The sequence below is a fragment of the Haliotis asinina genome, chromosome 8, assembly GCF_037392515.1.
Source record: "Haliotis asinina isolate JCU_RB_2024 chromosome 8, JCU_Hal_asi_v2, whole genome shotgun sequence".
NCBI classification, from domain to species: domain Eukaryota; kingdom Metazoa; phylum Mollusca; class Gastropoda; order Lepetellida; family Haliotidae; genus Haliotis; species Haliotis asinina.
Window position 1 is genome coordinate 51057600 of NC_090287.1, and position 23393 is coordinate 51080992.

A 23393-nucleotide genomic window follows, 5' to 3' on the forward strand; every position below is an offset into this window, starting at 1 on the left:
ACCATACAACCTAACGAGGCGTTGCTGCCTGGCAGAATCTGGAGATGAGGATGTCTGGAAACAAAGCTACCAAATGCAGATACATTCATCTGATTTATCCTTTTGCTCAACACTGTCTGTGTGACACTGATGACTACCGACGATCGAGGTGATTCAGTCATCTTCCTGCTGAGAACTCTTTTACCAAAGTCATGAGCAGCCACTTGGTGATTGGAGATAGGGCGCTATACAAATGGACGTACTATCCTTATCCTTATTACGGCCATGTTATAAATGGTACAACCTGAGGCATAAAGAAAAAATGGTGTATGCCTATCTGTGAAACGTCAACCATCATTAATTAACATTACTAATGTTACATTAATATGTGGACTTTACTGAACATTTTCAGAATTCATATTTTGAATTTCCTAGTTGACTACAAATGCGTGTATGTCGTAATACGCACGAAATGTTATAAGACAAGTTGTTGTTATCACCCAATTTGTGTCCCTTCATTAGCTTTATAAAAGTGAATGTATAACTTGGTGCGGTGTCTATCAGGAACAGATTAGGTCAGTTAATTATTGATTTTGACAATTTAAATGGAGTCCTGGAAACCTCACCCATTTTGAAATTCGATAATTGTATACCGTCAGGTTACTGAAATTTTGAAACAATGTATTCAGCATTGGTTTACTACTTTGAATCTGCGATTCATGATTTAAAGACATGTCAGCTGTTTCCGTTTGTCTTCATTTCCAAAACCCATTGTTTGATTGTTTGAGTGAAGTATATCTGATAAAGCTAAGTGACCACTTGAAGCGAGTCAGCATTTTACCATTCAGAGGGTCCAAAGTCTTCACCACACTGTACCAAGACGCACAAGAATAGACTGGTGTACCCTTAGCTGCCTGTTGTCACGATCATTTCAGCACAACCCACGTGAGTGAGTGAGTAAGTTGGTGGGTTTGTGGGTGAGTGAGTGAGTGGGTGAGTGGGCGTCCCCCGCCGTCAGTTTCATAGGGTATTGTTGAAAGAGACATAAAGCCACACTGACTCACCTTTAACCGATACATTTAACATATATACACAAGGAAACCATAGGTTGTCAAACTGAAGCCACAGCAAGCGGTAGTACGTGAATGAATGGAGTTCGTGAGTGAGTGGAGGACGTGAGTTGTGGCTATAAAAATATTTACGTAACACCACGTTGCATCAATTTTAGATTGGATTAGAACTTATCAAGAGGGAGGAAATTCCAGTTCACCACCTTCTTGTGGCTATAAAAATATTTACGTAACACCACATTGCATCAATTTTAGATTGGATTAGAACTTATCAAGAGGGAGGACATTCCAGTTCACCACCTTCTTGAAACTTACTAGCCCGTGCAAGTGACGCTGAGTCATGCAATAAATATATAACAGCATTATCACATCAGGGGGTACCAGAAATGTGCTGAGCTCGACATGTGGAATAAATGTGAAAAACGAATCATGGTCACAGAATTGATTTAACGATTGTTAAATCTTGATTGTTTTTAACATTAAAACGAGGGACACAGGAAGTAAACATGCTTAACTCATTAAGATGAAATAAATGACATCGAACGAATCACATGTTTTTCTCCTTACACTTTTGAGTGACGGCTTTTAGATACTTTTCCCCATCATTATTGATATAAATAAAATCGACTCATTCATATACTTTCTGGACGGTGTCTCTTCTCAAGAATGTATAACTTAACCTCTAACATGCGTGATCTAAGTTGTTGTGCCGTGCGATGGCCACTTATGGTTTTCCAACACGCTGACGTTTGCGTCCCTTTGGACACCTTATCGTTCAATAACCCCCAGCAGCAAACTCGCCAGGATGGAAGGGAATCCGTTCTGACCTGTACCTCAAAGGGAAGGCCTGGGCCCACCGAACTGGTACAGACTCCCCATAACTGTCACCCAGATTGGGATCATGCCTATGTTTTACCATTAACGATGGTATGACGTCTAATTGATCAATTCAAACTGATTTTAATCTTATAAAATACATATTGATCTACAAAGCAAATACAAGAGAAGACCTAGAAAAGTCTTACTTTTAGGAGCTGAGGCAGTCTTGACTTACCAAATCATTCATGAAATGTATTCTCTTGGATCTTGGAGACTATTCATAGAAATGTTCACTTGCCTTTCTTGGTTCTTTCAGCTTACGATTTGCCTCTAAAATACTCGGCAGGTTGTCTTGCTTTCCCGATCAGCATCACTCAAATTGTCAATATCTTCCTCTGCTATTTCGGCGTACCGTCTACATTCTTTAGACAGTATATACAATACCTTCTGGACCTTACTAAGATATTTGTTCACGTACTTTCTTATAGAGAAATCAACCAAGGCAGCACTGCCTGAGATTTAAAACTGATATTAGATCTAGCACCAGTGTTGATTCAGCAACAATATGTAACAAAAACGTAATGTGTACTTCGTTCGGTTGCTTACAATTTATTCCAGCACATATTTGTCTCTTTGTAACCTTATACCTCGTTCCTTACTTCGCCTTACACATTCAGATGAGGATTGGTTTTATTAGGATTATTACGAAGTCACTTCCATTTTCTGCAGAAGAGATGCTGATGATAATGCTGATGATGCGGTATTCCATTGTCTGCATCTTGTAACCTTAACCTTGAGCTTCCCTGAGCCCAGAAGGGCGAGAGGAACATAAACAAACATCGGGGGCACATCAACCAGTGGGCCCTGTGGGATTTCCTTATCTTCTGAAAATGAGGAAAGTCTCAGGGCTCCGTTTCATTATATTATTTTTTTCACTATGAACGTTTTTTCAGTAAAATATGTTCATTTCAGAGACTAGCTGTTAGTCTAATCTTACCGAACACCTCAATGTTAATTTTGAACCGTTTAAAGCATGGGTATCAGGTCGTACACTTCAGACAACTTGTGTGAATCAAACGATTTGAATCATGCATCTTGCTGTTTTCCCCTCAGGTATTGTTTTAGTAAACTCGCCGTGATTTAGTTCCCCTTCTTAATATTCACTGGGAGTGCACATGAACGTTTTGTCAAAATTTATTCATTGCAATGCGAGGCAAATCTTTACGTAGACATCGCTAAGTTTTGCAGACGAAACAAGAAAAACAAATTTAGAGTTGTCTCCCTTCCAGCCATTTGCATTCGCACATTATTGGTAATTTCCGTGCACCATGCGTGATTCAATGTTATTCGAGCTAAAGAAGTACTATCACGAAGTACCGAATGAGTTGCCATTGGCAGCGGGATACAGTGCAATGTAGCTCGCTTGTAAGTGGGGTACATTGAAAATAATGGAAGAGCGCTTAGCCAATCAGAAAGCGACATTTATGAGTGAGGTAAGATAATTTAAGTTATGTATAGGGGATACTGAGCACGGCATGCCTAACTGACACGTATTCAGTTACACTGCATGTATTTCTAGTAAAACTTTTATCATGTTGGATGCAATCTGTTGAAGATGAATGATGCAAATTTTCTGTGCTGCGATTCGATACCATGTCTAAAGAAGGGGATGCAAACAGAGACAACTGATCAAATGACATGTTCAATATAATGCTGTCACAAAAGTGTCACGTTATTAACTGTCACGAATCACTATCAAATAGTGATGGTACAAGGTGTTCGCGAAGAGGTATTCGATTCCATGGTCCACCGTAGGCGGCCGTCACAAAACGGTCAGTTGGTTGCAAAATATATTTCTTTCCATGTCATTGTTTCCAGTCAACTGTATCGCGTATAGCGTGCTGGTCGTTTTGACTAAGCAGATGTGTTACATCACATACCAGCTAAAAGTCTTACTGATGCAAATCTTCTATGCTGCGATTCGATACCATGTCTAAAGAAGGGGATGCAAACACAGACAACTGATCAAATCACATGTTCAATATGATACTGTCACAAAAGTGTCACGTTATTAACAGGCTTAAAATTGTTCTATACTGCCGTTAAACGTTAGCAATAGCTAATAATCCCAGGCACATCAGGATTCTTGACTTCAATAGATAACACATCAAAAGGCAAAAGAGGCTCGTCTCTGATATAATGAACCCACTACGATATTAGAATTTACAGTAAACATTGTACAGATTTATATCCATCTGGAACTGCCAGCATATATATCGTGAGCATTAACTGGTGATCTGGAGTCGTCTGGCTTTAGTTCCGCGTTCCGTCCAGTGACGTCATCACCAGGATGTATCGGCCTCAACATACACACTCTCATTATGATTGGTACAGCTCCGTGTAAGAAATTAAACAAGGTAGGATTGTCATATGAATAAATATTTATCGTGAATGTGTGTGTTCTTTGTGATTATAAAATAGGCCTCTTAATACGCTATATACATGTAGACTATATGTTTTATGTAAGCTATATTCTTTATTCGTGGTGCTCTATTATATTAGATGCGCTTAATGTTTGTATTTTTGTGTTTAGGGTGATTTGATTGACATGATCACATACGTACGTATATCAGACGTTGTCCCCGTATCTACCCCCAAATCCCCACCTCATACCCATTATGTGATCAGCTTAAGGTCAATGCACCCCACAATTCCCTTAACCCCTCCCCAGCAGCCTTGAGTACTCCACCATTGAATGACCAGACTTCGACGACCCCTTTCATCTCAACTGACCATCAAACGACTCTAATCAAAAATACCAATCGAGTAATCCTATTTCCTGACAACCCCGCCGTTCTAATGAAACCCCGAGTAAGTAATTAATTCAATTCCGCTCCAGAGCTTTCGAAATATTGAAGATCGCTCGGGGCTGCTTGATGAAGGAATAAATCCCTGAATACGTTATGAACAGCCCTCCCCCTTAAACAAATGATTACTAGATGCGGGAATAATTTGACAACATGGACTTGAAGGACCTCACGCTGCAAGAAGACAGGATATATTAACTCTGAGCATATGTGGTAACGTTGGTGTGTAGAAGCTGAGGAAGTTTTGGAATATAGCAGTAGCTTTTGTCAGGACCGACAAATATGAATTTTTGATCTTGTCATTAGATATTCTATCAGTTATACAAAACTCTTTCCATAACCAAAAGAAACCTCTGCTGTTAGATGAGTTTATTTGGATTGTGCCAACACATCTGTCACGAATCACTATCAAATAGTGATGGTTCAAGGTGTTCGCGAAGAGGTATTCGATTCCATGGTCCACCGTAGGCCGCCGTCACAAAACGGTTGCAAAATATATTTCTTTCCATGTCATTGTTTCTATTCAACTGTATCGCGTATAGCGTGCTGGTCGTTTTGACTAAGCAGATGTGTTACATCACATACCAGCTAAAAGTCTTACTACACTGGGATTAATGGCCAACACTAATCTGTCACATACCATTACACAATTCAAGGTATCATGCATAATCACAGTTGAACGCATAAATCACTTGAACCCCGTGAAGATCCGGTTAGCGCTGGTCTTCACCTACCCATACTGGTCTTAACAGGTGGGATCAGGTTGTGAGGCTGGTTGGTTTGATAATGCATTTCATCGTATCCCAGATGCGTAGATCGATTCTGATGATGTCAATCGCTGGACGGTTGGGTCCAGATTCTATTGTGTATAGACCGCAATCATATATCTTGAATATTGTAAGGAAATAGGGCATGACGACTGTAGCTATGACTACGCTGATCGGCTCATGCTTGTCACTGAAACCATCTGTATACAATGCATATCGCGTGGTTAGAAAGTGTGACTTTGCTGAATGTACGTAATCGTACACCGGTGACACGTGTAGCTCATACCTTCATCCACTTGTTTTCCAGGACCTGACTACCATTATGTCACGATAAAGCCTCAATCCTACAACACACAAACAAGAGGAGGAAGCTCGTAGGAAAAGACAGGAATGAACTCTCGATCACAAGAACGAACGCCTTTAACACAATGGGTAATCGCATTACTGTCCCTATTTTACCCTAGTCGAATGGTAGGAATCCGTCCCCCCTCACTTGATAGCTGATCACACTATCAACCACATGCTTGTCCCCTTCTTGACACGAATACAACTTTGTGCCATCTTACTGTGATACATGACTCCAGCATTCGGTGTTTCCATATCGCTACATACGTGTTGATTCAACCACTGAATCTACTCAGTTCACAGGCTGAATTACAAAACCGCGAAATCAATGACAATCGCTATAGTGAATCACTCTCAGAGATTCAATTATTCTACTCGACTCTCGACCATAACACTTCTATCACCGAGTCACAATTTCAACCATTTAATCACAAATTGAGTTATCCAATCACGTTAGCACCCAATCGATCTTCAACCCAAACTTCCTAACACTTGATCCAGCCAGCAACAAAACAATCAACTGAAACACGTGGTTAAACAACACTGACTCAAAACGTCATCAACCAGCTGAAACATCAAACTGTCAACTACAAAATTATTCATTCTCAAAAAGACTACAAAGAACAACAAACCTTTTCGAACATGTATTTTTAGTGACTCTTTATACGACTATTTGTCTTTTGAAAGTCACTAAATCAAGAAAAATGGCCAATACACCATTCCGTGTGCCATTTCGTTGTCCTACCAGCTTCGACGCATCTGTTAAAAGCATTGATGTTTTTTCAACAGGACAATATATCGTAGTTCCTGAAGAACAGGTCGAAACAATCTTGGAACTGGCTGTGGATACACGTAAAACATGTTTCCTTCTCACCGATGCGACCTGACCTCAATATTTTACCTCTGATTGAGAGGTATATCCCTAAAAATCTCAAAATCCATTTTTCTCTTGGCCCTAATCGTATTCGTAAATAATAGGTTGTCCATGCCGATATGGAACAGAGACAACTGGCCCAACGAAGACATGCTGTCAGGGTACAACATGACACTTGTCTGATTTTATACGAAAGGGAATTCAAGTTTAGTAGTTGAATCGGTATTCTCTTAAAGCTGCCAGCACGATGCACTGTAGGTCTGTATACTCATTTTAGGATTAAAAAGATTCCCAATTATTCAAATTTTGAGGAATTTCTTTTTCTCCTTCCTGGCTGTTTCCCGTTGGGATTTCTGTGAAGAATGTTGTCGCTTTATCCTGTTTGTGTCTTCGAAGAGATTCCATCGCTGACAATCGCCTGCAATTCTTTTGTTATGCTCCCCGTGGGTGTTCGTGGACATAACACTTCATCACTGAGACATACTGGTTCAGTGTCTGTGAGGATAATTCTAGAGTACGTTACGTCCCCATTATAACGCGTCATCTCGTGGCGTTGCTTGAACTAGTAGCCCTGTGGTCAAAATAATGCCCTCCACATAATCACATTGTTCCGTTGGTATTTCAGGACACAACTTTCCCAGGCTACGACATACTGCTTTCTTCGAGGATATTGGGGGCATGTACTGTTTACTGTTTATTATCACATATGTGTGAATACCTCCTGTCGGTATTCCGTCGAATAACGTAATCAGTACCACTTGTTGGTACACGATGACATCGGTATTCCTGCGAATAACGTAATCAGTACCCTTTGTTGGTGTCCCCATGTTGTTCTCAGCACCATGTTCCTGCAACTCTAGTGTCTTTGACGGTATAGGACGAAACAGCCTCTAAATATAGAGCGTCAGCACCATAGAAGCGTCATTGGAGATTATCACCCAGAATAGGTCATACAGTAAAATGCCAGCTGGTAGTGAAAATTAGCCATGTCGAGCCGAAAGCCTGTTATTGATCCCCTGCATGGATACAAATTTTGAAGGCCACGGTGGGTGTCCCCGAGTATGAATTGTTTGAATATTGCGAAAAACATCGTAAAACCCTGCTCACCCATCCACTGTCATGCCTAGGTTTAAACCTGTCAACATTAAACACTAATTTCAAAGCTTTCACTTTGAGAAGTCCCTGCGGCGGTAATACAGACCAACAGCGCTTGGGTCTATGTCAGTATGCCTGGCTGTAAGGACCTACTGGGAAAATTGAGTTTCATCAATCAAATTATGCCAATGTGTTTAAGCTTATGGTCAAGTTTATTATGATTAACATCAATCTAATTCGTTAGTTATATCGAGAAATTGATTGAATCCCTCTTTGAGGATTAACTGTAAAAATTGAAATCATTGATATTAGGTTTTTTTTTATTCATATAAGGGAATTATCACTGCTACAAAAAATCCAAATTCAAGAAAATACCGCACAAAAACAAGATCATGTGAACGTTTGTTTTGTAAAATGGCATTCAGCCAGGGGATTTTCACTGTGGAAACACATGGTATTGTAACCAGGGCGGAATTATAAAGGTGAATTTAAGCACTGCTTAGGATATCCATCAAGATCCGGATTAGAACTGATCTTCAGTAAACATGATTGTCGTAAGTGGCGGCTAATGGGATCGGGTGATCAGGCTCGCTGACCTGGTTGAGACGTCATGGTATACCATTTACGTAGATCGATGCTCATGCCGTTGATCACCGGACTGTTTGCAGACCACCACCATATAGCTGGAATACTGCTGAGTGCGGCACTCGCTGTATATGAGTTATGTGTTTAAATTGTACAAACTTTGTTGCATGTACCATTAAGAAAACTGCGTTAATTTTGAGAGATCAACAGCTTTGGTTTTATATAGTTGTGTTTTTTCTTGATGGTAGCTGATCCGTTAGAGGATTCTGCAGCTGTTTGTGGTCTTCAGGTGAAAAAATATCCCCAGTAGGAGAGGTATTAAAGAGCCACGCTTTACAATAACAAAAAGCCTTTGATAGTTTGATTCAAAGGAAACGCAACTGTCCACGCATGGCTGTCACGTGACTTTGACCAGCTAGTATACAGGTTGTTTGGCAGGTTGACATTTCTACCATTACATACATACCTATATGAAGCCAGGTGGGTGGAATATGCCCGGACTGGCAACATTCGGTTACCGCTGAACGTGAGATGGTGTTTCATGTATATATAGGTTTATATGTAATTATACACAGCCGGCGTTCAGGGGTGCCAGACAACTGGTATTGAATATGCACGATGTTAAACTAAGCACAGAGCTGCGGTCCCAACCTTTCCGACGTATTACTACAGTGCACAAAGTCTTCCTAATATAACCAGAAGGAAAGTCTTGAGTCTTGAATTGTTTCAGCGTTAATCTTGACCTTCAAATAAAGGATACATGGTCAGTCCAATTATTGACGTCACAGGAGGAGAATGAAACGCGGTTACTGTGACTTAATCACAGTGTCTCACTACCCCGTCCTAATTTAATTCTGTTCCTGTGACAAGTCAGACATATAGACCAGCAATCACCCTTGAAGGCTGACGGGCAGTCTATTGATACAGATGATCTTTCGTCACACTGCGCTTGTGTTGGATTGTCCACTGTGGTACAATGTATAAGCCCATTGTCCTAAAGCGGCGTAAAATAATACTTACGCACTCAACTTTACCCTGTGTTACATTTGTTGCATTTGAATGGATCTATGATGAGACCCGTGAAGATCCTGGTTAGAATGAATCTTCAGTAACTCATGCTGGTCGTATGGGGCGACCTACTGGATGACTGTTCAGGCCCTTCGCCATGGTCATTGTATTCCATTTGCGTAGAAAAATGCTCATGATCCTGATCACTGGATTGTCTGGTGCAGACACGACTATAACAAACCGCCATATAGCTGGAATATTGCAGCGCTAAATTAAACTCACTCAATTCTGTGATGAATATAGATTCCCAATATCTGTTACAGTAATTTATTTGCCACAAAATATATTTACTGTATTTCCACTGTCGAACGATTGCGTTGTAACCAAAGTGTGTGACTGAGTACGTGAGTTGGTTTGACAAATTCATTCACGTAGTGTTTCCGGTGGATCTTGGAGGAAACTGGAAGTGGGGGTGAAGTCAGAAGTGAAAAAAAACGACAATGGACATAAACATATAAAACATACATGAGCATGGACGAGTTGTCAGTAATATGAAGACGTCTGATAATATAAATATAATGATTATATGGTGTACTGCAATATTAAACATTGACATTTCCACTGGGAGGTACTGCTCCTCCTAAAGACTAAATGATGTTGTATTAGACTACTCCTACTCCTAGAAATATTGCTATCACTATTTGTGCTGGAACAATACTAATATCTGAAGCCGGTTTCACAGGATGCACTTCTCCTACCTCTGTATGCACGGAAACGTGACCGCTAAAGTGGTCGTTGCCGACCTTGGATGACAACGTAACTACAGTACCGTAACGTTAACCCGAGCTTTAATGCGTTACAAGAGAAAATAGGGATTTGTCCTGAGTGTTTGATGACCTTGATAGCCTGGTTCACCTTACCCGGCTTTTCCTGGGTACAGTGCCCTGAGCCATGTTTACGTACTGTTATTGTCCGAAATAGGTCAACGGAATACGGTCAAGATGCGATAAGAGAGATTAGTGATGATAGTAATAATAATAATAATAAATATGAGACAGATTAAACGTGTAAAATAAGCTTAATATTTCACGCTGATACGTTTTGAAAACTGATAATGATGTGGGGGTTCACAAGCCGTGATTACCTGTCTTTAAAGGTATACTCTTATCATTTGTATGCTTACATGTTTTATTATATTGTGGTAATTGCCCATTCTGATATCAGCTCTTTGGTAGAATTTGGTGATATCAAGAACAATCATGTTACGCTCGCAGCACCTCAAACACACTCACACACACACACACACACACACACACACACACACACACACACACACACACACACGAACACGCATACGAATACGCGCGCACCCACATTATAACAAGACTTTAGTACATTAAAAATTATATTAAAATCATTTTTTGACACATTCCCTTAAAGTTTGAACTTAAAGGATAATTGTGTATCATTGGTAGGTTATACCTTATAATGTAAATTTCATTTTTAGTAATTTTTGGATGTTGTATATTCGTGAATTTTCATGTAATCATTATAATAGTGCATATTATAGTGGGCATTTATCCCCGCTCGTATGTATGGTCATGTACTTAAATATTATTTATAATCACCTGCAAGTATAGGATCAGTTGAAATATGGATTTGTTTGACTATCTAAGATGATCTAAAGTTAGTGCATCAAGTAACAATATCCATTCGTCACGTCTGTGGGGGTTGCTGTATTCTTAATAGATTAGTCCCTCCTACACCAGTATCGACAAAAGTCACGACATAGGTCTAGTGATGAATTTAGAATAACAGGCTTTGCATTTACCGAGAGTGTCCTTGGTAGAGGCACTGCCATAGCAATCAGTGCCGTCTCTGGGAGCCGTCGTCGACTGTGCTACGTCCTGTCGTCGGGGATGGGAGCCATTTGTGTGTAGGGAGAACTGCCGACACCCTCTCTCATCTGTATCTTTGCATTATTGCTTACATTTAAACAATATTGAGATAAACTCTGGTTGTAACGTCCGAACCCTTCCGAACATTTGGCAACGACGATACAGATCATGACGCAAAAATCTCCAATGACAAGGAGCATGAAACATGAACTGTCGGCAAGCATGACACAGACCATATGAAAGTACACAAAAGTTAAAACGAGCATCAGCTATCGAGGTGGTGGTAAATACAGGTTATGTTAGTAGTGATATAAACTCAACAAAAATATAACCTTTACACTCGTTTCAAAGTCAATAATTTGAACATTTAGGAAAATGGGTTTGAAATAACGACTGTATTCAATTCTCTTGGCATTAAAGATGATATGGCATACAGATCATGTCTGTCATGGAATCGGTTCCACCGGAAATGCGACTACAATGCCCATGTCACAACTTAATGAAATCATGTCAATATCGGGTGTGTCCTCCATGGGCGTTCACAACTGCAATACAACGTCTCCTCATGGATTGGATGATGCATCTGAACACAGCCTAGTATATGCACCACCACATTTGTACCAACATGGCACCAAACCCCTGCAAGTTCTGTGGAGGGTTCCTTACTTGAGGAAGCCGCCTGCCTAACACATCCCACACATGCCGTATAGGGTTAAGGTCGGGAGATCTTGAGGGCCACTCCATGATATTGATGCCAGCGTTCCTGAGGAAATTCGTTCAGAATCTTAAATTGGCCGTATGAGGTCTGGCGTTATACTGTTGGAAAGTCAGACCTGGACCATGAGCTGCCATGAATGGCAAAAGCTCTGGAACGAGCACCTGATCCCTGTATGCTGTCCCATGAAGGTTTCCCTGGATGACAATGAGTCGGCATCGAGCATGACCGGTGATAGCACCCAACGCTACCTCCCCCAAATCGTTCCACTGTCTGTACGCAACACTGGGCATTGCGTTCCCTTCGTCTTCTCCAAACTTTAACCCATCCATCAGCAAAGGTTAATGTGAACCTTGAGTCATCACTAAACACAACCCTATTCCAATCACGCTGGGTCCATCTCAGGTGGCGTCGTGCCCAGAGAAGACGTTGGCGTCGATGGAAACGGTTATAATTGGTCCACGATGTGGCCGCTGTGCATGAAGACGAGCAGAGCGCATTTCGAATGGTTTGGGCAGTCACTCGACCTCCAAACAGTACGTTCCCAGTGGATGTGGCAGTGACAAACCGTTTACGCAAATGACGTCAAACAATCTGTCGGTCTTCTGAGTGTGACGTCACACGTGGTCGACCAGGAAGGGGGTGCCAGTTTGATGGCCACATGTCTGGAGATTATGGATGGTTTGTCGACTGCATCCCATAACCCTCGCAACATCTGTGACGGACGTTCCCGTATTCAGCATGTCGATGGCACGTTCACGCTGAATGTTTGACAGTCGTGGCATTGCAAATTAGCGAATAATTAACCATAAAAGCGCGTTTTTCTGAGATGACACTCTACTCTGCTACCGTGAGATCAATTGCACGTGTATCAATAGGTCACGTGACTTGTGATACGTGGAAACGTGATTTTAGCATGCAGTGCTCTCCTTCTTGCTACGTAGGCCCGACAAGTAGAATGAATGTGTGACGTAATGCCCTTGACAATGTATTTAACCATAATCACAACAAGAACTTTTTCAAGAAAAGTTTCAAAACACTATTTGAAAAATAATGAGTGTCAAGTTTATTTTTGCTGAGTTTTATTTTGGGTTTCATGTACATCATTGATTTCTTGATTTAGGGAACGTTTACCCTATCAGTTTTCAATCGGTGTGGCAGCCCAGTTGTTAAAGCTGTTCGTCTTCCCATTTGGGAGTAATACAACTCTAATTTTGGTGTCCTCGCTGTGATATTGCTAAAAGCGGCATAAAACCATCCTCGCTCATTCCATTTATTATAGGGGCGGTGGGGCAGCTTAGTGGTTAAAACATTCGCTCGTCACATTTAAGACCCGGGTTCGAATCTCCCCACGGGTACAAAGTGTGAAGCCCATTTGTGGTGTCCCCGTCATGTTATTGCTGGAATATTGCTCCAAGCGGCTTAAAACTTTATTCACTCACTCCAGTTATCATAAAAGACAAATCAGCAAGGTGACTGTGTTTAAAGTATAAATACAACACGTACGTATGGACAAAGTCGCACGTAATATTTCCAGATTAATCTGAACACTAATCAATAACCAGTAGAAATATACCCATGAGGACGCATATAACGCTATGCAATAATTCAATCCGTTATTTGATCAGCCCGTCAAATGAATATTTTGAAACTAGGGTCTTATGATAGCGCGTGTGTTATCATATCCTTGACGGATAATGATGGCCAATCACACACAGGGCCGAGGTCTCAGTGTGTTGTGATGAGGGACAGCGGATGTTTGGCTCTGATATCAAGCTGTATTACCCAGTGATAAGTCCGACCACAAGTATGCAGTCAGATTGCTCACATATGCTGTATTTTGGTCAATACAGGTGCTTGAGTCAGCTTGTAGGCTGGAGGCTTTGATCTGAGAGTATTGGCGTATTGTAGGTCTTATGATAACTGACCATGGTAACATAAACATTTGTCTGTTTGACTGTCCCTGAACCACATTTATTTTGCCTACTGTCAAGCCCTCTCTGCAATGCTAAAACCTTAAATAGATTCTTAAGTCTAGATTTCTTCAGGTTCACAAAATCTCTGGTCTGCATGGGCTCCTTTTCAATCCATATTTGATTTGTTTGTTATTGTCAACATATTATAGATTCAAAGACTAAATGGTATTTTACATATACATTTAACGAAGCATATTTGTGATAATCACGAGAACTAAACAGGGTTTTAATGAATCTGCCTCAAGTGATTATCAATATTCATATATTCCGTCAGAAGTTAAGCAATTACTGGTATTTTTCCCATTTAACATCTTTATTCAGCAATGTTCATTTCCAAAGACATATCTCAAGCAGATCTCAAAACTGCTCATACTTTGTGTCAACTTGGGTATAGTCCGTTTGACTAAAAAGCGGACCGATGAAATGCAATCTAACTCGAAAACTAATAAGCATAACATCCTCAATGAAATGCTTATCATCTCACACACTTGGTTGTCTCTTTGTTTGCACTCCTCCCTCGTACCAAATAGTGAACTGTGTCAGTATTTCAATGATATTTGTTAAACAACATTTCTATTTTAAGGAAAAATATTCTGAAAAAAACCCCTCACAGAGTTGATATGATATTCTGATTATGATCAGCGTTTCATTGAGTATGTTATGGTCATTAGCTTTCGAGGTAGACTGCAATTCATCGGCCCGCTTTTGAGCCAAACGGACTGTAGTATCACCATATCATGTTACATTGCATTCTCCTGCACCTGGCTACACAAGGCTTCACTAGGCTTCTTTATGCTTCATAGCACTCCTTTACATTTCACCACACCAACACAGCACTTACAACCCACACCACTATACACTGTACTACTCCGCACAACACCACACAAACCACAACATAACACAACAATCAAATGACATTAAAGTAGTTTAATTGTTTACTTTGCAATCCAATCCGTCCTTGTTGCGTAACCATGACAATATGACAATATACCTTTCCAAATATAAGTGGGAGAAAACACATACCACTGAGGTCAAGGTCAGTCATTTGTGACACGGTCAAGGCCAAACTATTCCGGGTTTACGTCAGCGGGGTATTGAAACGGAACGTACAGCCAAACTACGTGACCCACCAGATAGCAGTCCCTCACACGGTTAATGATTTCTTTATAGATGAAAATCTTCTCACATGGAACGGCTTGATTTATGATGTGTTTGTTAAAACCATTAGTTGGCCGAGGCCGACCGTGAAATGCGTACACCTTGACATAATGCTGGTAGGAGTACTTGAGTTACTGTGTAACTGTCACACAAATGAATACATCCATGTTTGACATCAGCTGATAAACAAACAAGAAACGGTTATGTGATTGTGATGAAATTGATAACAGTACTTGGGATTTTGCGTGCATCATACAAATGCGTATATCCCCAAACGCTTCTCAACAACTAACAGAGGTTACAATTTCGCAGCTCAAAGTAATGAGCAGGATCAATTTCATTTGCCCCCTACAGCATGTGATTGTTTTAGTAAACTTTATTTTAAATATCCTGAATGCATGTGTGGATGCATTTAATGATTGCTGAAAAGCTTATCACCCCGCATGTGAGAGGAAAGAATGAAATATTTAAACAATTGAGGGTGAGATCTTCTCTTGAAAGTGTATGTAGCATTTCCATGTGTTTACGCTAACAGGGGAGATTTTGAAAAGTCAGTCCACATCAAGAAACAATTTCAAGAGTAAATAACTATTTACAGATTGGGCTGATGTTGCTTGGCATCCCTTCAACAGTGGCTAGTTTAAAAAGACGCTAAAATGATATAATCACCCGAGTCAGCTAGATTTGAGAAACGGACATTAAGCAAGGCATACATGACGAGATCAGAATTAATAGGTAATGTCTGTAGGCGATGGGTGTTCCATATGCCCATTAACATTAATTACAGACAAACAGCGATTTGTCTTAGATTCCAAAACACTCACCGCTAACTTACTCTTGCTGAACGGCGAAGCCCAAACAGAGATGGCGCAGCTACCGATACACAAAAACCGTTGAATGGGTAAACGTGACGCAGATGAAGGCTTCAGACCAGGTTGTACTCAACTGAAATAACGTCATATTCTGGGCATTGGAGTGTTGATCACTATCACGCTGGAACACAGACAGACACAGACAAAGGTTGAAAATGTTGACGATTTGACATACATAGAAGAAGGTAGCCCTAGAACACGGAATCTATAACAAGAGGCAGGGCGGGGATGATCAAGATACAAGGGACGGATGGGTAATGAAATTACAGCGTACCCATGTTAATACCTGGACCCGTTATGATCATGTGACAATTAGATTAAAAACAATGTAATCTGTTATTCTTTTATGATTAAACGGTTGTATTGCCCTTGAAGATTTAGAAATCATTTACAGTAAGCTGTTTTGAACATAACATATAAGTACGATGTTGAAAAAACTCGTAATTTTAGCCTCAGAGATGAAGATTGAATATATTGCCATTTCTAACAATTTGATTTCAGGAATTAACAGATCGGGATTCCGATAGTAGGGGTGGGGTACCCGGGTAGAACATTTGGACCTGTCTCAGTCCTATCAAGAGGGTGATAAATTGGAATTTTATTCTTCGAAAAATAACCCCATCATAGCAGAGACCTACAATCGCCTTCGCACATTTTCCTCCTTGGGGAATCGAACCTTGATTATTGCCTGGACAAACAACGTATTATTCACTATGCCACCCGTATATCAGTGTTTACAGAATAGTTGAGCTTCTCATCGCTCCATGATCGTGAAATGAAAGGGTTGTTTTACATATATATCATTCCAAGAAAGACATTGCGATGCAGGTCTTGTCTGAGAGAACATATCAATAATACACATGTCAACACAATGGTTGCTGGACGTCGACCCCATGGTGTAAACGATCAGTTTGCTGTAGTCGTCCCTTATCGCCCCGAAATTTTAATCTTTCTTTCACATAGTCTCTGATCAGACCGGGCCTATGGATCGTCCTTAATGACAATGTATTATTTCTACGTACATTGTAGATATAATCTTGGAATGTATTGTTTCCCTTGGATCTTCTAGTCTTTATTGTTTAATTCCAGTCAGATCGAATTGATGAGCATCGGTCTACGTGACTGGGATACCATCGCATACATAAACCAAGTCTGCGAGTCTCACTACCAGTCACCTCTTACGAGAAGATATGGGTTGCAAAAGACATAATCTTTCTGTGATCTTAACATGTGTCTCAGATATGTGTAAACATAAAGTCAACTGCCTGTCTGGATATATACTTGTCACAAGAAGAAACTGCACTGTTCAAATTCTGTCTAAATCAACAATGAAATGGTTTCATGTAAACTGTAACAGGTGGATACTGAGACCATGCGAAGACCGCTGAACACAATGTTTAATGTCCACGTGTGGGGAACGGGTCGAACAACAATGCTACTTGTCCGAGAATCTGATCTCTGTATTCCACCCGTATCAGACTGCCTTGAACAACAACTGAAGGGGTCCTCAGACGATCTCGTATCCCACATCAAATCACCACGGAACGAACCCAAAAGTAATTCCTCACCATGACACAAGTTTGAGTGAGTGATTGAGTGAGTGAGTATAATGTTCCGCCGCTTTTAGCAAAATACCAGCAACATCATGACCCGAGACACCAGTAATGGGCTTCATACATTGTACCCATGTGGGGAATCGATGTACCCATCGGTAGACACACTGACGTCCATCACCATGGGCTGTCACATGACCTAGAGACATTCCCCGACGGACCATCCTAGTAGCCCCACGACGCTGTGTTGTCGTTGAGTCGAGTAAGAGTGTACTGTTCATTAATTCTTTTTTTTCTGACAAACAAAGGTCAAACAAGTTGCATAACCCAACAGCAGTCTTTTTTAAATTCATGTACTCTATGCACAGACGTCTTGCACGGGCTAATGCTGAAACCGCTAGCATCATGAAACGTAGCATATATGTTCAATTCAATTCACTATTTACTGTATCTACATATGTATTTATGTACTCGTGTAGTTCCAATATGTATTTTTGTGAGGTATGTTTCTTTTCGTGAATAATATATTTCAACACTCTTCTGCATTCAGGTTCTTCTCAGTTGCTGCCGAACAGGCTAATAAATGCCTCTCATGAACCAATGGCCTTCGACCGACTGGGTGTAAATCTTTAGTTCTTTTAATTTATGTCGGTATACACAAAGGCCAAACTATATTTACAGAGACCACAATTTACGTCGAATACCCGAATATTAAAGTGAGTGAGTGAGTGAGTATGTTTAATTTTACACCGCTTTTAACAATATTCCAGCAATATCATGGTAGGGGAACATCTGAAATGGGTGTCATACATCGTTCCCCTGTGAGGTGAGAATTAAAAAAAGATCTTTAGTAGTTTCCAAGAACAGGCTTGAGTTATATGCCACTGTACACATTTTTCACTTACTATACACAATAACGACTCAGGACTGGATCTAAGTTGATATTTCTCGGTAAGCGCCGACAATGAGGATTGAGCGGGCATGACCATGCGACAGGACGACTTGAATCAAGTTCATACTCTAAATAACTAGCTCAGTGCAGCGTAATACAGTGCAACTACTTCTGAATGCGGCGTAAAACAATACTCATTTTCGGAAAGCTTAGTGTACTATTAATACCGATTGCCGAGGTTGGGATCCCCACCATAATAACATAAACTACCTAAGTCAGGAAATTATTCTTCATGCGACATCGTTCAAGATACACTACCGAGCAAAACAAAGGATACACTCGTGTTTAACGGTCGCTGAAAATATAGAAAACAAGGAATGGTAATTCGATGAAGATGTTTAATGTTTATGTTTGGGGACTTATTTTTGCCGTGTTTTGCGACTGTTCCAAGCCTTGTTGCATTTTTTGGTCAAATCCAATTTTCACGCGGATGTTTCTTTTGCCCGGTAATTTATATGACAATGTACTCGTATACATTCTTGCAGCTGTGGCCATTAAGTGTTAAAACAATTCGCTATCACGCCTTGTAGCGGCAGCTGCTCTGTCAGGGAGAATTTACATAAATGAAAAACAAATATAATGTGCATTATATTCATCTGATGACAGGATAAGGACACAACTGAAAACTTTGGTTAAGCTTCAAAGACGTGTATATCTCTGCTAAATCTCCAAGGAGCGCAAGTAAACAGATTTACATACTGTAGGCAGAATCGAATTTAGCCTCTAGTCGAAAATGGGAGACATCCTAAACGAATCTGTTTCATGTTAATTTCAGACCTTAGGTTAAAGTGGCACGCCATGGCAGATAACATGACGACAAACATGACACCATGTCACACCTGCGCTGTACTGTTATAACACGACTGAAATGTATCTGAACTCGACGTGAACCCTCATTAAAAATGAACCCTCTACCTATATTGCCATCATGGCTGTGTAGCTTGTTGAACAAAATGCTAGACAAAATTCAAACATGCTACGGCACAGGAATTACCAGTTCAGAGTTTAGTCCAGTAGACTTGCCGGAGAGGTTATCAATTTGGGTTCGAATCCATATTCTACTTGATTAAGTTTCTCTGTTTGTCAGTTCTATAGTTATTTCGTTCCACCGAGATTTAAAACTCAAAGATCTGCACCACTTCAGGTACCAAGTTGACACACCGCGACTGTTCTGAAATAGTGAGTGAGCAGGTTTAGTGTTTTCTCCTCACTCAGCAATATTCCGGGTATATGGCGACGGTCTGTGAATAGTCGAGTGTGGACCAGACAATCCAGTGATCATACGATTTAAGCAACTGGGATACCATGACATGTCTGAACGAAATCAGCGCGACCTACCGCCCGATCCCGTTAGTCGCGTCTTAACACACGATTGCTGAAGATTGGTTCCATGTCGGAGTATCACTGAAATGCTGTTTGAAAGACTTTTAAATTCGGAGTGGAGTTCAGTCAAACAGATTCACTTAAAAGTGAAGCAACTCCATACATGAGCAGAGGACCGATACATTTTCCATCAAACAATTTTAGAAAATTTGAATAAAGCATTCCACTTGGGACTCACACGTATTTTTCCCAAACCAAAAACCACCATCTATTCGTGTGCTAGTATTCCCAGATCGTTGCTTAAACATACCACATCTTTAGAAATCAACATTTTAAATATAAATCAGGTTTCGTTTTAGTCGTTGAATATGTTTTCAATGTTTCATTCTCGTTTGGGATCATAGAATGTTACAATGTTATACATTTAAAACGCTATTTAAGCATCATATTATGCCAACAGGGATTGGAATATCGGTGCTTGTTGCGAAAACTACGATGAAAAGGTGACCTTGAAACAAACTTATCGACTTAATCCCTCACACTACGTAGACGCGGCTAACAAGATCCCACAAGACTAAGATAAAACCGTCCAAGATGAAGCCCGGCCGCAAATTAGAGCTAAATAAACTTCTAAACTCTATGAAGGGAAATAGCGATGTTTCTTTGTACTAAATCCGGACGAAGCTCTTAGGCTGATTGCTCGCCCATCTGACGTCGAAGCTGACACGTCTTCGCCAACGTTGTATTGAAAGGGTGTACATGTGGCGAACACATTAACGTCAGTTCTTGTTAGGTCTCGTGGAATCACGTATCGTGTGAGCTGTAGAAAAATCACGTGACTACATGTCTAGTACGTGCGATCTCGCTAACGCGCATCCATCTGTGTTTATAGACATGAGAGTTTGTGTGCATTGAAACGTCAGGCGTCAGGAAAGGGGGACTTGGTGTTGACAAAATTGTGACAAATATAGGCATGATGAATTACTGCCGGGGTTTAGAAATACACAGACCCTCTCTCGACGCTCCCTCTTTCTCTTTGCCTACTTCCTCTACTCTAGTTTGTCTTTTGCAATTGTCTTTGCCTTTACCCTCGTGGTATCTTCTCTTCTCTTTCCCTCTTTCTCCATGTTACATGTATTCTTTGTCCATTTTTGAACCTAACACGCTCCGTTTCCCCCTCCTGTCTGATCTCTCCTCTTTCCACTTCTTTCTCTCTTTTGTATCTCCTATCATTCATCCGTGTCTCACTTTCATTTGTCATTTGCTCGTTCTCTATCCTCAAACACCATTTCTTCTCTTTTCCCTTCCATTGTTTCCAACAATTTTCTATTCATCTCCTTTATTCTGAAGTGCTGAATCCACATTCTTTTACTCTCCTTCCTCTTCTTTTACCACCTTCCTCCTGTAGAAGTTCGCCATGTTTATTCATTAGCTTCCACTCCCTAGCATTCTAGGACGGAGGGGTAGCCAAGTGCTTAGAGAGTTCTCTCTTCATGCCGAAGACACGGGTTTGATTCCCATCACGGGTGGAAAGTGTGAAGACCATGTCCGGAGTCTCCGCCGTGATATTGCTGGAATATTACTGAAACGGCGTAAAATTAAACTCACTAACTCATGTACTCATCCTTACCCTTCTTTCTTCGCTTGAAACCCCGGGGAACATTTTTGTTAAACGTTGGTTTCTATCCTTCACAAAATACGTAATTTATCCAAAGACGGTTACGTTCTTTGTAAAAAGAAAAGATTACTACGTCAATAAAACATCAACTGGAACATTCAACGAAATGGAATTCTCACCATGATCTGAAATGTGTTAGCTGAGATAGATTCGTAAAGAATTTCAGACATTCACGTCAAGTGTGTGCATTGGACTCTGAAACCTCTCCCTGCACAATGGTCGGAAGGAAAGATTGGATGGGACCGTGTAGAATTCCTTCTCACCATCTTTAATTGGAGCCAAATATTTGTTTTTTAAGTAATAAGATATTGTAAAATATAGACGACTACTGATAATGTTTGATCAACCAATAACTGGTCCAGATTTGATCAATTTCTGTCGAACGTCGGCCCGGTTTGAGTCAATACCCCATTTGATTCACAATTGATTGAAATTTTGGGTGAAAGGGGGCTTCGAGAGTATTCACATCCAAGACATGACAAAATTGAGTTGAGTCCGACGAGATTTGTTCTGACACAGGACAAGTGATCGAACATCGATTCAGGTTGTGTAACAGTAATAAGCGTTCTGTGTTTTCTGGATCTAAAAACCAGTTATTGGAATAATGTTTCCATGCAAAACGGTTACAGGCTCTTACACCGCCAATAACATGCCACAAACGTGCATTGTGTGGGAGAGGAATTGGGAGTTATGGCATGCTGGTGTTTTAGCAACCAATTATACTATATATTTCCTCATTCCTGGCTCCAAAAACATAAAACACAACATAAAAGAAAAGAATAACGACCTTTGCCAATCGTTTTTTGTGTTTTCTTCAGAGGTAGGATATTACGCTTTTTTGTAATTATGTTGCATGAGTAACAAAACTGAATACCAGAACAAATTATGAGTGTGAGTGAATAATGTTTTATATCATATAGTTACATTTACCCTAATGCTGACAAACCAATGTCTGATAGTGAGAGCAGCGATGCAAGACGAGGACGGACAATAATACATAAGATGTTTGTTGACATTGGAGCCACCGTACTGGATGATTCTGGGAAATGGACACATATTACTGCTCGAGAAGCATGCTAGTGTTGAGAAATTGCTCAGAAGAGCAAACACCGGTGACCTGTCGTCATGGGCGCCGGCAGTCTCTATGTCAAGAATTGATGATCGCTGGTGGGAATAACAAATTGGCCTTGATTGTGTTCCAGGTTTGTCGATAACTTGAACTTACGATAGAGGGTAGGGGTGGTGGTGGATGGGGCGTTGGTAACCGGCGTTGGTAACGTCTTGGCCTGTATCGCCTTGGCATCTCATCGCACGTCAAACGGTGAAATAAAAAGACAAAAACAACAAGACAAACATATTCAACACCTTGCAAAAATAAGTATGTGGTCAAACTCTGTATAGTGGGTGACCCTTCCGTCAAATTGTGACTATGGTGTTAGTTACAATGCGGTCAGGAAGTTACAAGATATGTTATGCTATGTATAGAACTTCCGGAAGGTTTGTTGGGTATTCGTTGGACTTTCCGAGGTATATTCATTCCATCAAATGCACCGGTGAAGTCATAAGCATATTTTAAAACATTTTATTTTATTTGCAGAGCTAATAATGTCAACCTAGCTTTGAAATTACATAAAAATATTGAGTTTTAAATGATGAGACCGTGAAGATTCGGAATAGAATTGATCTTCAGTAATGAAAGCTCGTGGTGAAAAGAGACTAACGGGATCGGGTGGTCAGACTCGCTGACTTGGTTGACATATGGCATCGGTACCCATTTGCGCAGATCGATGCTGATGCTATAATCACTGGATTGTCTGGTCCAGACTCGATTATTTACAGATACGAACATTGCTGATTCC